The sequence below is a fragment of the Capra hircus genome, chromosome 16, assembly GCF_001704415.2.
Source record: "Capra hircus breed San Clemente chromosome 16, ASM170441v1, whole genome shotgun sequence".
Lineage (NCBI taxonomy): Eukaryota > Metazoa > Chordata > Mammalia > Artiodactyla > Bovidae > Capra > Capra hircus.
Window position 1 is genome coordinate 53,172,362 of NC_030823.1, and position 12,741 is coordinate 53,185,102.

Consider the following 12,741-nt stretch of genomic DNA (forward strand, 5'->3'; position numbering starts at 1 on the left):
TGAGACCTATGTGGAATCACTAGGAGAACAATGAGAACTGCTCGTGTCCAGGTTCACGGCCTGAATCAGCAGTGAGGACCATGTCAAGAGTCTTCACTCCAATGGTTCATGGTGAATGAGTATGTTTTCCTTGTTGTGTGCAGTTAACCCACTGAGCCATCACAGAAGTAAGGAGGCAAAGATGTCCCAGACAGAATAGAGAACTGGTGGGAATAGGGGGGTTTGAAGATCGTAGACAATTCAGTTCACTTTCTTTCAGTAACTGAAAGTAACTGAAGATTTCTGAGATGGAACAGAGAAAACAAGTCATTATCAGGAAAGGCACAGTCCATACACACCAAAGATTTCTTCATTTCTATTTCTTTACAATCATCCACCCAGGAATGATGCCACATGTACATCCCAAGTTTGCTCTAAAAAATTAGATTCTTTTTTCTGATGCTATAAATACATGCCCCAGAAAGTCCCATCACCTCCCCGAGTCTGTATTTCTCTCTACAATCCTGAATCTCCCACCACTTTTCCTTTTCCCATTCACATTAAACTAATATCTGAAGCCATAGGTGTGTTTTCACGTTAAGAAATCCCCGTGTCCTAGACGCCAGTTTCCAAGTGCCCAGAGAAAGGTTTGGATAGAGAAAACAACCTAGGTAGGGGTTAGTACAGCTGAATATAATGGGCTCCACATGATCGCATATGTCATCACTATGGTATGGACAGGGACTTGGGAAAATCCTGATGGTCTTGGGCTGGACTAAGTTCCTCATAATCTCCATCAGTGGAGCCCAAAGCTGGGCAAGTCTGCCTTCCAGAGGAACACCCTGAGGGCTGTAACTCTCCTGAGGGGCAGGACACCATTCTTGCCTTAAACAGGGCAGCACAGCAGTGTGTTGTAGCATCTTCTCCATGACAGCCATGGATAGGAGGTCCCACTTAGGTTGAAGGGCTTGAGATGTGAGCAGCAGCTCAGGGCAGGCAGGATGGCTTCAAACTGAGAATCTCTGTTCCCACATTGATCTAAGTACAGTTCTTGGAGGGAAGCTGCAACTTTCTCCAACAGAACTTGGAGGAGCTCTGGATTAAAGTTGACCAGCCAGACGCCATTCAGATCCAGGTCTTTTAGCTGAGAGATGTTCGGGCACTGGGACAGGGGGGTCAAGTCTGATTCTGTTAGCTAGCAGTTAGTTATTCAGAGGTTTTTCCAAGGTTATCTTAGGCACTTGGGGAAAAACCAAACAATTAGTTCTTGGAAACTGGGTGCCACCTGTCTACAGGTGATTAGACAAATGGTTTGTTCAGGGCAAATGTTAAGTCTGACCATCTGATGAAGGTCAAAACACTGATTGCCCAGTCTCATTCTAGCTCAGTCTTGTCACCTTCACTATATAACTGAGTCAATTCACAGAACCTTGAAAGTTTTCTCCCTCATCTGCCAAGCAGTGTACAACATAACTCCACTTCCTTCGGAGGACGAATGAATATAATGCAATGCACTAGAATGTGCTCAGAGGAGAGGCTGACACAGCCTCAGTCAAGTGTGGACATCCCTAATTTTTACTGCTGTGTGATGGGATGAAAAATCATTTTGGCTAAGGCTTCCTTCAGTCCACTGTTGGCTCTAGATGCCTACCTCTCTGGACAGGTGAGGCTCTAGGGAGATGTGTATAAAGAAGCAACTTACATGATCCCACAACATCAAATGTGATGCCAGTCTAGAGGGGCTCACTTACATCCCTGCATCCTCTACAAATTTTCTATCACTTTATATTACCCTTTTCTCTCAGCTTGATTAACATTATCTCCCAAATCATGCTTTTCCCTTATATTAATTACCTCATCTATAGCACAAGTCAATCTTTTACAGACAGATCAATTAAGACATCCTCATTGTGGTGCCAAACCTTGTGATCACAGGTTTTTCCTCAGAAATGCTCTGGTCTGATGTGTTTTCCACATGTAAAAGTCCTTGTATTTTCTATATTTGACATAGACACCTCTACTGAAGGAAAAAATTATCAACCTTCTAGTGCCAAATCCAAACATTTCAGTCAATAACCTGTACCTCCCTAGCAGGGTGTCCCTTTCAAGAGCTACTGTATCAGGTTAGCCCCCAATCTTGATTTGTGTGGTCATGGGGCACCACACTTCAGGACACAGTGCCTTTGATATTCTAATGTTATGTTCAGTGTTACCCAGCCAGTGGTCCACTCTCATCTGAGCAACTGGTCCAGGCAGACTTCAAGGAAGGAGGGAGACTCCAGATGGAGATCCTGGAGGTGGCCCAGCCTCAGGAACTGAGAGGTAATTTGGACAAAGTAATACTGCTCCTGCTTCTCACAGACAGACATGTGGATGCAGAAGAGACGGAACCTCTGTAAATTACTCACCTGGCCCAGGAAAGGGGCAAACACGGCCAGGGTGGACAGATGCCAGCTGCAATTCATATTCACCTCCTGGATACAGTCCAGCTGCATCATATTCAGGACCTTAGTGATATTTTCCATGGTACTGCAAAGATCTTCAGCTTCTTACAGCACAAGGGTATGGAAGCTTTTCTCTGCTCCACCCACCTGAGAAGGTAGGTGAGGAAGTTGTTCAGGGTCCTTTTTTTCAGGGAAAGGTCTATGAAAATCCTCAGTGGAGCCACATGCTGCTTTGCCATCGACTTGGACTCAGCCACTGGTGCTCTTCCTGACTTGTGCACCTGGGAGTCCTGGCTCCAGCCCACATGCTCCAGAAGCTAGGGCCAAAGTCCCACAAATCTAGCACCCATAGTGTGTACCTCCTATTAGGGAAAAAGAAGATTGGTGGGGATGCATTAAAATCCACCCAGAAAGAAGCTACAGCATAGAATCTAGCTACACACTGCCCTCCTCTGCTGTAACTTCAGATTCCTGACTTTACAGGCTGCCTTGTCCTCTTCCCTCTCTGACTCCCTTTCCTCCATCTCCCTTTCCCCTCTTCTCCTCTCTGATTCTCCACTTCTAGTAACTCTAAGCAGGACTGGGGAAAGGTAGGGAATGTTCTTTCGGCTTCCAGAAGATATTTCTGTTAGTGAGCCAAGGCCTCTAGGCTTCTTCACTGCCATCCTCAGATTCTGGTGGTCCATCCCTTCCCATCCACATTCCCTTACCCCAGCTGTCTCCTCTGGGACACCCAGGATTCTACCAGGTTACTCACATAAGACTCACCTGGAGCGAACCTTCTGGGCAAGCAGGTCATCAAGTGCTTCCAGTACTGTCTGTAGAGGCCCCACATGTGGCATGTCCATCAAGTTCCCTAGAGGCAGGTATACAAAGGATCAGGCTTGCAGCATGACCTTCAGGGTCTCAATGCATCTCCTATCAAAGGCTTTCCTGAAGAGCGGTGAGAAGAGCTCTGTGGGTAGAAACTCCAAAGCGGAAATGGCTGAGGCCTCACCCCTCAGCAGGCTTGTTCCTGCCAGGTCCAGGAGTCTGGATGGGCTCTGTGTGTTGCCAAAACTTTTCACTCTCATTTCATATTCAAACAATTTGTTAACACAATAAACCACTCATTATATACAAATAAAGAATACAAATATTTATTAGAGAATTATCTAGCTTACTTTCAATATACTAACATTAAAAGAAAAGAGAAATAGAAACAGCAGAGGATACATTACCAAATTGGGTTTTGACCAACATCCAGACTTACTCAGCGCCGGGAAGTCCCCTGTCACAGCACATCTGGAGTCCCAGTTGGGAAAAGGTCACAGGCAGAGCATTAGCTCCATGGGTGAGACATCAAAATTGCAGTTCAAGGTTCCTGCTTATAATCCCAGGACAGAATCATCATCAAACTGTAAGTCTGGCTTCCTGTTAATGCTGTTTGTCTTGTAAAACTTGGAATGTTGTTAAGCCTGGGGCTTGGTTGGCCAGGCCCCCTCCAGTTCAGTTCAGTCACTCAGTCGTGTCTGACTCTTGTGACCCCATGGATTGCAGCATGTCAGTCTGCCCTGTCCATCACCAACTCCTGAAGCTTGCTCAAACTCATGTCCGTTGAGTTGGTGATGCCATCCAACCATCTCATTCTCTGTCATCGCCTTTTCTTCCTGCCTTCAATCTTTCCCAGGATCAGGGTCTTTTTCAATGAATCAGTTGTTTGCATCAGGTGGTAAAAGATTGGAGATTCAGCTTCAGCATCAGACCTTCCAATGAATATTCAGGACTGATTTCGTTTAGGATTGACTGGGTGGATCTCCTTGCAGTCCAAGGGACTCTGAAGAGTCTTCTCCACAGCTCAAAAGGATAAATTCTTCAGTGCTCAGCTTTCTTTCTATAGTCCAACTCTCACATCTATACATGACTAGGAAAAACCATAGCTTTGACCACATGGGCCTTTGTTGGCAAAGTAATGTCTCTGCTTTTTAATATGCTATCTAGGTTGGTCAGAGCTTTTCTTCCAAGGAGCAAGCATCTTTTAATTTCACGGCTGCAGTCACCATTTGCAGTGATCTTGGAGCCCCCCCAAAAAAGTCTCTCACTGTTTCCACTGTTTCTCCATCTATTTGTCATGGAGTGATGGGACCAGATGCCATAATCTTAGTTATTTGAATGTTGAGCTTTAAGCCAATTTTTTCACTCTCCTCTTTCACTTTCATCAAGAGGCTCTTTAGCTCTTCACTTTCCACCATAAGGGTGGTGTCATCTGCATATCTGAGGTTATTGATATTTCTCCCAGCAATCTTGATTCCAGCTTGTGCTTTATCCAGCCTGGCATTTCACATGGTATAGTCTGCATATGTTAAACGAGCAGGGTGACAATATACAACCTTGATGTACTCCTTTCCTGATTTGGAACCAGTCTGCTGTTCCATGTCCAGTTCTAACTATTGCTTCTTGAACTGCATACAGATTTCTCAGGAGGCAGGTAAGGTGGTCTGGTATTCCCATCTCTTGAAGAATTTTCCACAGTTTGTTGTGATCCACACAGTCAAAGACTTTGGCATAGTCAATAAAGCAGAAGTAGATGTTTTTCTGGAACTCTCTTGATTTTTCGATGATTTATAGTGCTGCAAGTCTTGCAATCACAGCAGGCAGTCACTCCCAGTCAGGGCAGTGCCCAGGCAGGTTAGAAGCAAAGTCAGAGGCCTGCTCTGCTCTTTTGCCTCTGAAGTCTGAACAAGACTACTTCTATCTTATTTCCCTAACACTCCACATACTCATCCTGACTCTGTTCCAAAAGGAATCGTGTGGAACCTGCCAGGGAACAGGGCAACCATTTCCAGCCAAGAATGAGCACACCTTAGGCTATGTCCCTACCCTTCCAAGGAATCCACTCAAGGCCAAGGTCACTGCTCTTGCAAAGGTGGAAGTGAAGCACTTAGCCCATATTATGCTGTGGGCTCAGGAGGCACAAAGTGATAACCTCTTTCCCTACTGGATTTGGAACAAGCATCTCACAAGTACAGATGAGGAAAAAGGCAACAACTAGCCCATTCAGGTCCATCCACTGCTTTGCTTAATTTGGAAATTTGCTTTGCTTAATCTGGAAGTGAGTACTGAAGACCCTGAAAGCTCACTCCAATTTTTACTTATTTTATTTATATTTATTTTTATTGTTTAAAAAAAAAAAACATTTATATAGGGCTCCATGACTTAGAGCCCTAAAACTATGGGAAGAGGAGGGTCATGTGGCTCAATATAGCCTCTATCTTCAGTTATCGCCGTTAAAGTTATTGATGAAAAATGAAGGTTATACACCTAACTTGAATTATATTTATGTACAAGAATCATTTTAAATTTTAATAAATAAAACACAAACAGATGGTTTTCATTTAAAATATCTAGTTAGTCAGGACATTTAAAAGTGATATCAGGCAAAGCACAAATTAAAATGTTTGGGATTCAGGCAAAACTACACTGAGAGGCAAAACAATACCTGAAACCGTGGTCATCTGAAAGAAGTAATTTTTAAAAAACTCCCTGCCATCCAGAGATACATGCCACTCTTCAAAATTAGCTAACCGTGGTTTAAAAATAAAAAAATGGGGGGGGGTGTCCTTATATGCGGTTGGAAACTTACTCCTCTGATGTGGCTGGTGGGCTGCTCAGACCTCAGACCCTGTGAAAACCTAGCAGTATCTCCAGCCAGAAAATTCTGCACTTCTTTTCCAGTTCTTGAGATTTTTATAGGCTTTCCTATTCCCATCACCTCTCTGTCCCACTACTAACTCAATCATAAAGGGATACTTGATTAGATTGTAGAGTGACCATTGAATTGATTCTGATTGAATCTTCATTTTTTCCCTGGTTAATTGAATCCGATATACATGCAGGAAGCAGAAAGATGGCAGGGGAATTAAGGACTAATTGATTCACTGCACAAATATCGTTTGAATTCTATCAATATTCATAGTTATATTCCTGAATATGATCAAAAAAAGAAGTTATAGGGTTTTGACCCTGGACAGAAAAATTCCAAAGTTGAAAGTTTCATTGTTGGGGGGACTTTGGCCACATCAGAATTATCAAATGTTTCTGAATGAAAACAGCCTCATGTAAGCAGTGGGATGTCCCAAAGGAAACAAAATACAGGGTTCCCTGTATCGACTTGTCACTCGGTATTATGTAGGAAACACAGGAGACTGTGATATTCTTCAGGAGGCAAGGAAAGAGCTTCTGGGGCTTGGTTGGTCTTCCAGTCTTAAGCCAAGCCTTCTCTTAAGGTGGACAGGTCAAAATCTCTGTAAAGAAGGAAAAGTGGGTCAGGACAGCTTGGAGCTGGGCATTCCGAAAGGGACCATGTGAATGACTGCAACAGTATAAAACAAATGTGTGTGTGTTTTTTTAATGAAGAGGGGAGATTAAACACATTTTCTGGGTGACATTTAGCAAATAAAACAGAATGTCTCAGCACAGACAGTGTTTCCCTAGATGGTGTTTCTTCCCAGAAATTTGAGATCAGCACAGCACACAGCATGAAAAGACTAAGTCTAAGAATGTGAAAAAAGGTGAGGTGTGAGTCATGGGACCAGACATTTCTAACACTTAGAAGCACCAAAGTTGGGCCCTGTGAGCTCTTTGGGAACTTGAAGTCAGGGAAGAAAAAAATGTGGGTCAGTCTCAAATAACCCTGTCATCCTGGGGAAGGTGCTCCCAGGAGAGGTTTTCTTTAAGATTTTTTTCTCACTAAGAACACTTTCTAGAAATAGTCCCAGCCATTTTCAAGGGGTCTTGGAAGCCAAACCATAATCCTATTTGCCCCTTACCAATTGTATTTAGATAGTAACTGTTTCCTACGTCTTAGCTGAGTTCGATACAGATTCTGAACAATGTGATGTCATTAGGCATAGGAATAAATGTCTATTTTCTCTTCATAAATACCAACACCTTTCCTACACTAAATTCAGCTCTATTTGTTATTTAATATTCTACCACTTTCAGGGATTACTTCCAGTTTGGGCTGCATCACAAAGAAGTTCTTTTTGAAGTTTAAGATGACACATAAAGGAAGACCCTGTCTTATCTTCAAGAAATTTCTATGCCTTTCTCTAACCCCTCTTACTTGATGCCCATACAATTCTTTTATACCACTAGTAACAAAGATGAAGACTCTTTGAAAGGGCCTCTCACTTGGTCACTTTGCAGATGATCTCTTTCACCACATTCCTCCCATGGGTATAAGTGGCCTTTACATGAAGTAGCCTTAAACTTGATTTTATTCGATAGACATTTTAAATCCTAGGTCATCAATCCCTTTCATTAATGACCTTCAATAGGGTTATACTGGCAATAATGTTAATCATAAACATCTCTGTGTTTTGAAGACAAACTGGGTGAGCAATGGTATAGGCACTTTTTATTCTCTACTAAAATGTAAATATCACTACTATTTCTCCCATTCTTAGGCTGGTGAACCAAGGTCTTAGCCAAGTAAAGGAATCTGCCCATTTCCAAGTAGTGAAAAATGAGCTGAAGGGATGAGAAATACCCCTCCAATTGTCAGGCAACCTAAATGTTGGAAAGGGCTGATTGTGAGACTTCACCTGACATTAGTGGAAGTGTGAAAACTTCAGAATCTAAGCTGGGGATGTTCTTATGGGATCACAGTTACCATGAGATCAAAAAGAATATTGTTTTAAAGTGGCAAGTTGAAACTAATTTTCTGAAAGAAAGAACTCAAGGGCCAATATGGAAGCTACAAAAGTGGCCAGACTCCAGGTGAGTCATTCTTGGAATTTCAGAATCTGGGAGATACATGGAAGAACACTTCTTGCCTGAGCAGTAATCAGTTGAAGGTGTTTTGTCCAAGGAAAATCAGAGACAGACACAGGTGTAAGAGATGACATCAAATATTACTTAGGACGATGACAATAGAGACAAGGATACCCTAGCACTTCGTGTCATCAAAATTCAACAGATACAGGTGGTAGGGACTCACCGTTAAGAAGCAGTGTATTTCCTGACTGGTAAATTCCTAAGAGGAGACATCAGGTCTGCAAAGGATATTGGCTGAACCAACCTAATAGATGTTTTGCTGAGGTCAGCCCATCTGGACCAGATATTAATAGTGGGCAGTGAGGAATTTTGATCAGATTCTTAGAGTGATCAGATATCGAGTGGGATTTCTTGCTGAACTGAGAATTCTTGTTCAAACTGATTTTTACAAGGAAGCTCTCAGATAATTCTAGAAGGTCCATGAACCTGAAAAAAATGTGATCAAACAAAGAATGTTTTCCCTGCTTCACTTCTGTAACCCAGTGAACAGGTTCATCTAGAGGGGACTCAATAGACATTCTCTCTGTTTCACTTGTGGTCTTCTCCTAAGCTTTTCCTTGTGGACAAATATTTCAGTTGCCATTTCAGTAAACAAAGGCTGTTGCAGCCAAAAGGCCATTATCTACTGCAGCCACCCTCCCCCCCTAGATAGTATGCTCTGAGGGAAATTCAAGGAGGAGAAAAGCAGATGGTGTCCTGTGGAGGTTAAGATGCGTATCATATGGATGGCTTCAATAAGCCCAGACTCTTGCCTCTTTCCATACATAAAAAAGCATGAAAAGGAACTTCCCCAGTGGTCCAGTGGCTAAGAATCCACCTGCCAGTGCAAGGGACATAGGTTGAATCCCTGGTCTGGAAAGATCCCACATGCTGTGGAGGAACTAACACATGACCCACAACTACTGAGCACTCAGCTAGAGCCTGGGAGCCCTGACTACTGAAGCCCACATGCCCTGGAGCCCATGTTCTGCATTGAGAGAAGTGATCAAAATAAAGCCAATGCACTCCAACTAGAGAAAAGCACCTGCTTGCCAGAACAAGAGAAAGGCTGTGCTCGGCAAGGAAGAAAAAATAAGTAAGTACAGTATCAGTACAGACAAAATAAGAAAACAAAAGTAGAAAAATGAAAAAATAATTTTAAAATGTGTGAAAATCATTAATTTGAGATGTATTATTTAATCATAGGCAGTAATCTTTTGATGTTTTCTGAATGTTTTTTCAGCAAATGATCTTAGGTACTCAGGCTCCCTCTTAAATTTCTGAACAGTTCTAATCTTCTGTAAAGTAACCAAATAAAACATATTTCTCATGTCTGAGGTTGTGCATTTTTTGTCATATGACATGCTCTTCCAAGACCTTTTTGCAACCCACAGCATCCTGTTCCCACTCACCTGAGTTCTAGGAATTAGATGGAAACTGTCAACTAAAACATTAGTGGTGGGAATACTTATGACCCAAGCCTGGGCTTCCATGGTGGCTCAGACGGTAAAGAATCCGCCTGCAATGAGGGAGAACTGAGTTTGATCCCTGGGTTAGGAAGATACCCCGGAGAAGAACATGGCAACCCACTCCAGTATTCTTGCCTAGAGAATTAAAAGGACAACGGAACCTGGAGGGCTACAGTCCATGGGTAAAATAAGAAGCCTGGGTAAAATTGGCTCAGACGGTAAAGCGTCTGCCTGCAATGTGGGAGACCCGGGTTCGATTCCTGGGTCAGGAAGATCCCCTGGAGAAGGAAATGGCAATCCACTCTAGGACTCTTGCCAGGAAAATCCCATGGATGGAGGAGCCTGATAGGCTACAGTTCATGGGGTCACAAAGAGTCGGACACGACTGAGCGATTTCACTTTCCAGAACCCAAGCACCACACCCAGAGAGCTGGAGAACTTAGGTTCTCCAGAAGAGTTAACACTTATAGCTCTGAGCCCTGATCAAAGGGGTTACAAAGTATTTATAGGCAGTGCATGGCATCAGGCTTTAGTGGGCAGTTGCTGCTGCTGCTGCTAAGTCGCTTCAGTCGTGTCCAACTCTGAGCGACCCCATAGACAGCAGCCCACCAGGCTTCCCCGTCCCTGGGATTCTCCAGGCAAGAACACTGGAGTGGGTTGCCGTTTCCTTCTCCAATGCGTGAAAGTGAAAGTGAAGTCGTTCAGTCGTGTCCTACTCTTAGCGGGCAGTGCTGATTGTTAATAGGCTAAACTAGGGGTTTCCCACTGGCACCCCACTCCAGTACTCTTGCCTGGAAAATCCCATGGACGGAGGAGCCTGGTAGGCTGCAGTCCATGAGGTCGCTGAGAGTCAGACACGACTGAGTTCACTTTCATACATTGGAGAGGAAATGACAACCCACTCCAGTATTCTTGTCTATAGAATCCCAGGGACTGAGGAGCCTGGTGGGCTGCCATCAATGGGGGTCGCACAGAGTCGGACACAACTGAAGAGACTTAGCAGCAGCAGCAGCAGCAGGGGTTTCCCACGTGCCAGGAACAGCCGTTAGGACACAGAAGGAATGGGGGCGGGGGGTGCCTGACCTTTACACAAACAAACATCGTTTCAGTAGCTCTGAGAAACTCTTGGGGGAGGGTGGGGCGTGGGCGGGAGGGTGGGGCGTGGGCGGGGGGAGGCTATATACAAGTTTGTAACAGAGAGAGCAGGCAGTCTGAACATCAAAGATTATTGTGAGGTTAAAAAAACAAAAATCAGGTATCAAGTTGTTGCAGAAGCAGGACCTTCCAGAACCCAAGCACCATACCGAGAGCTGGAGAACTCGGGTTTATTATGCTGGGGGGCCCAGAGGAGTTAACACTTCCAGCTCTGAGCCCTGAACAAAGGGGTTACAAAGTTTTCATAGGCAGTGCGTGACATCAGACATTAGTGAGCAGCGCTGACTGTTAATAGGCTAAACTAGGGGTTTCCCACGAGCGGGAACAGCCGTTAGGACACAGCGGGGAATGGGAGGGCTGGGGGTGGGGAGGCGGTGGCTGACCTTCACACAAACAAGGGTTAGGCAGGATTTATAGGGGCTGGGTAATTGCAAAAGTAGGACAAAGGGGAGTGAGGTAAATTTCAGCTCCTAGGATTGTTGTAAATTTCTATTCCCCATGGGGTGGTTGGGCGGGCCAGAAACTATGTAACTTAAATGACTGCAAGGAGCAAGCTGAGTTACAGAAGCAGAATAGGCATGAGGTTATTTCTAGCTGGATGTTAAGTTTTAAATTTTCCTCTTCAAAGTTAAGGAATTTAGCATTGTATGTATGGGAAGATGGAAGCCTCTGGGCTCACCATAAGCACCTAAGCTTTCTGGGGCCGAATCCTGTTTCCTGCTTCACCTTCAGTTCAGTTCAGTTCAGTCGCTCAGTCGTGTCCGACTCTTTGCGACCCCATGAATCGCAGCACGCCAGGCCTCCCTGTCCATCATCAATTCCCGCAGTTCCTTCACCTTAAGGGGTGGCAGATATGGCAGATGGCTGCTGCTTGCATTCCTCCAGCTCCTCAGCAGTCACCCTGGGGAGTGGCGACATCTGCTGGATTGGAGGTTTGGGAGCCCTCGTTCACATTTGGGCCAGAAATCATTGGTGGCTGCGACATTGCTTCTTTATTGAAATGGCAGGAGATCTTTTCATTTCACAAAACTTTCTGTACATTCTATTCAATATTATTGTAAACCTAAAAGTACTCTAAAATATAATAATATATTTTAAAAATATACTTGGAAGACTTCTGGCTCAAAACTTTATTGGCATACATATTTTTTTAAAGAAGCAAATCTTGTTCATTTACAGTCAAAATCAGTTTTAAAATCTCATTTGTCTTTTTGTGGCTTCAAAGCAGTAAAACGTTTTTAAATTACCCACATGCATTCTTAAAAATACTACATTACCTCAATAACCTTTAGAGAAATTGTGTATATAAATCTCTGTGCAAGGATTTACATACAAATGGCATTTACAGGAGAGTAACATTTTTTAACATGTATTTATTTAATTAATTGGCTGTGCCTGGTCTTCGTTGCCCTCTTGGGATCTTGTGACCCTGTGTATGTGTGCGTGTGTGCTCAGTCATGTCCGACTCTTTGCACCCCATGAACTATAGCGTACCAGGCTCCTTTGTCCATGGAATTTTCCAGGTAAGAATACTGGAATGGGTTGCCATTTCCTTCTCCAAGGGTTCTTACCAGGAATCAAACTCACTTCTGGGTCTCCTGCTTTGGCAAGCGGATTCTTGGCCACTGTGCCACCTGAGAAGTGTGAAGATCTTTTAGTTGTGGCATACAAACACTTAGTTGCAGGACTTGGGATCTAGTTCCCTGACCAGGGATTGAGTCTGTGCCCCCTGCTTTGGCAGCGTGGAGTCATACCCCCTGGACCACAAGAAAAGATCTAGGAAAGCAAGACTTAATGAAAGTTCTAAAGTATAATGTCCTGATTACAAAATTGAATTCTATGCTCTGGGTCTGATCTACCAGCAGGAGCCCTAGGAGACCTGAGGCTCAGAATGTTTA

The 12,741-nt window shown here is 43.8% G+C and overlaps 1 pseudogene; it reads right to left on the reverse strand.

The window, feature by feature from the left end:
- Nucleotides 637-3,496, reverse strand: LOC106502983 (annotated as a pseudogene).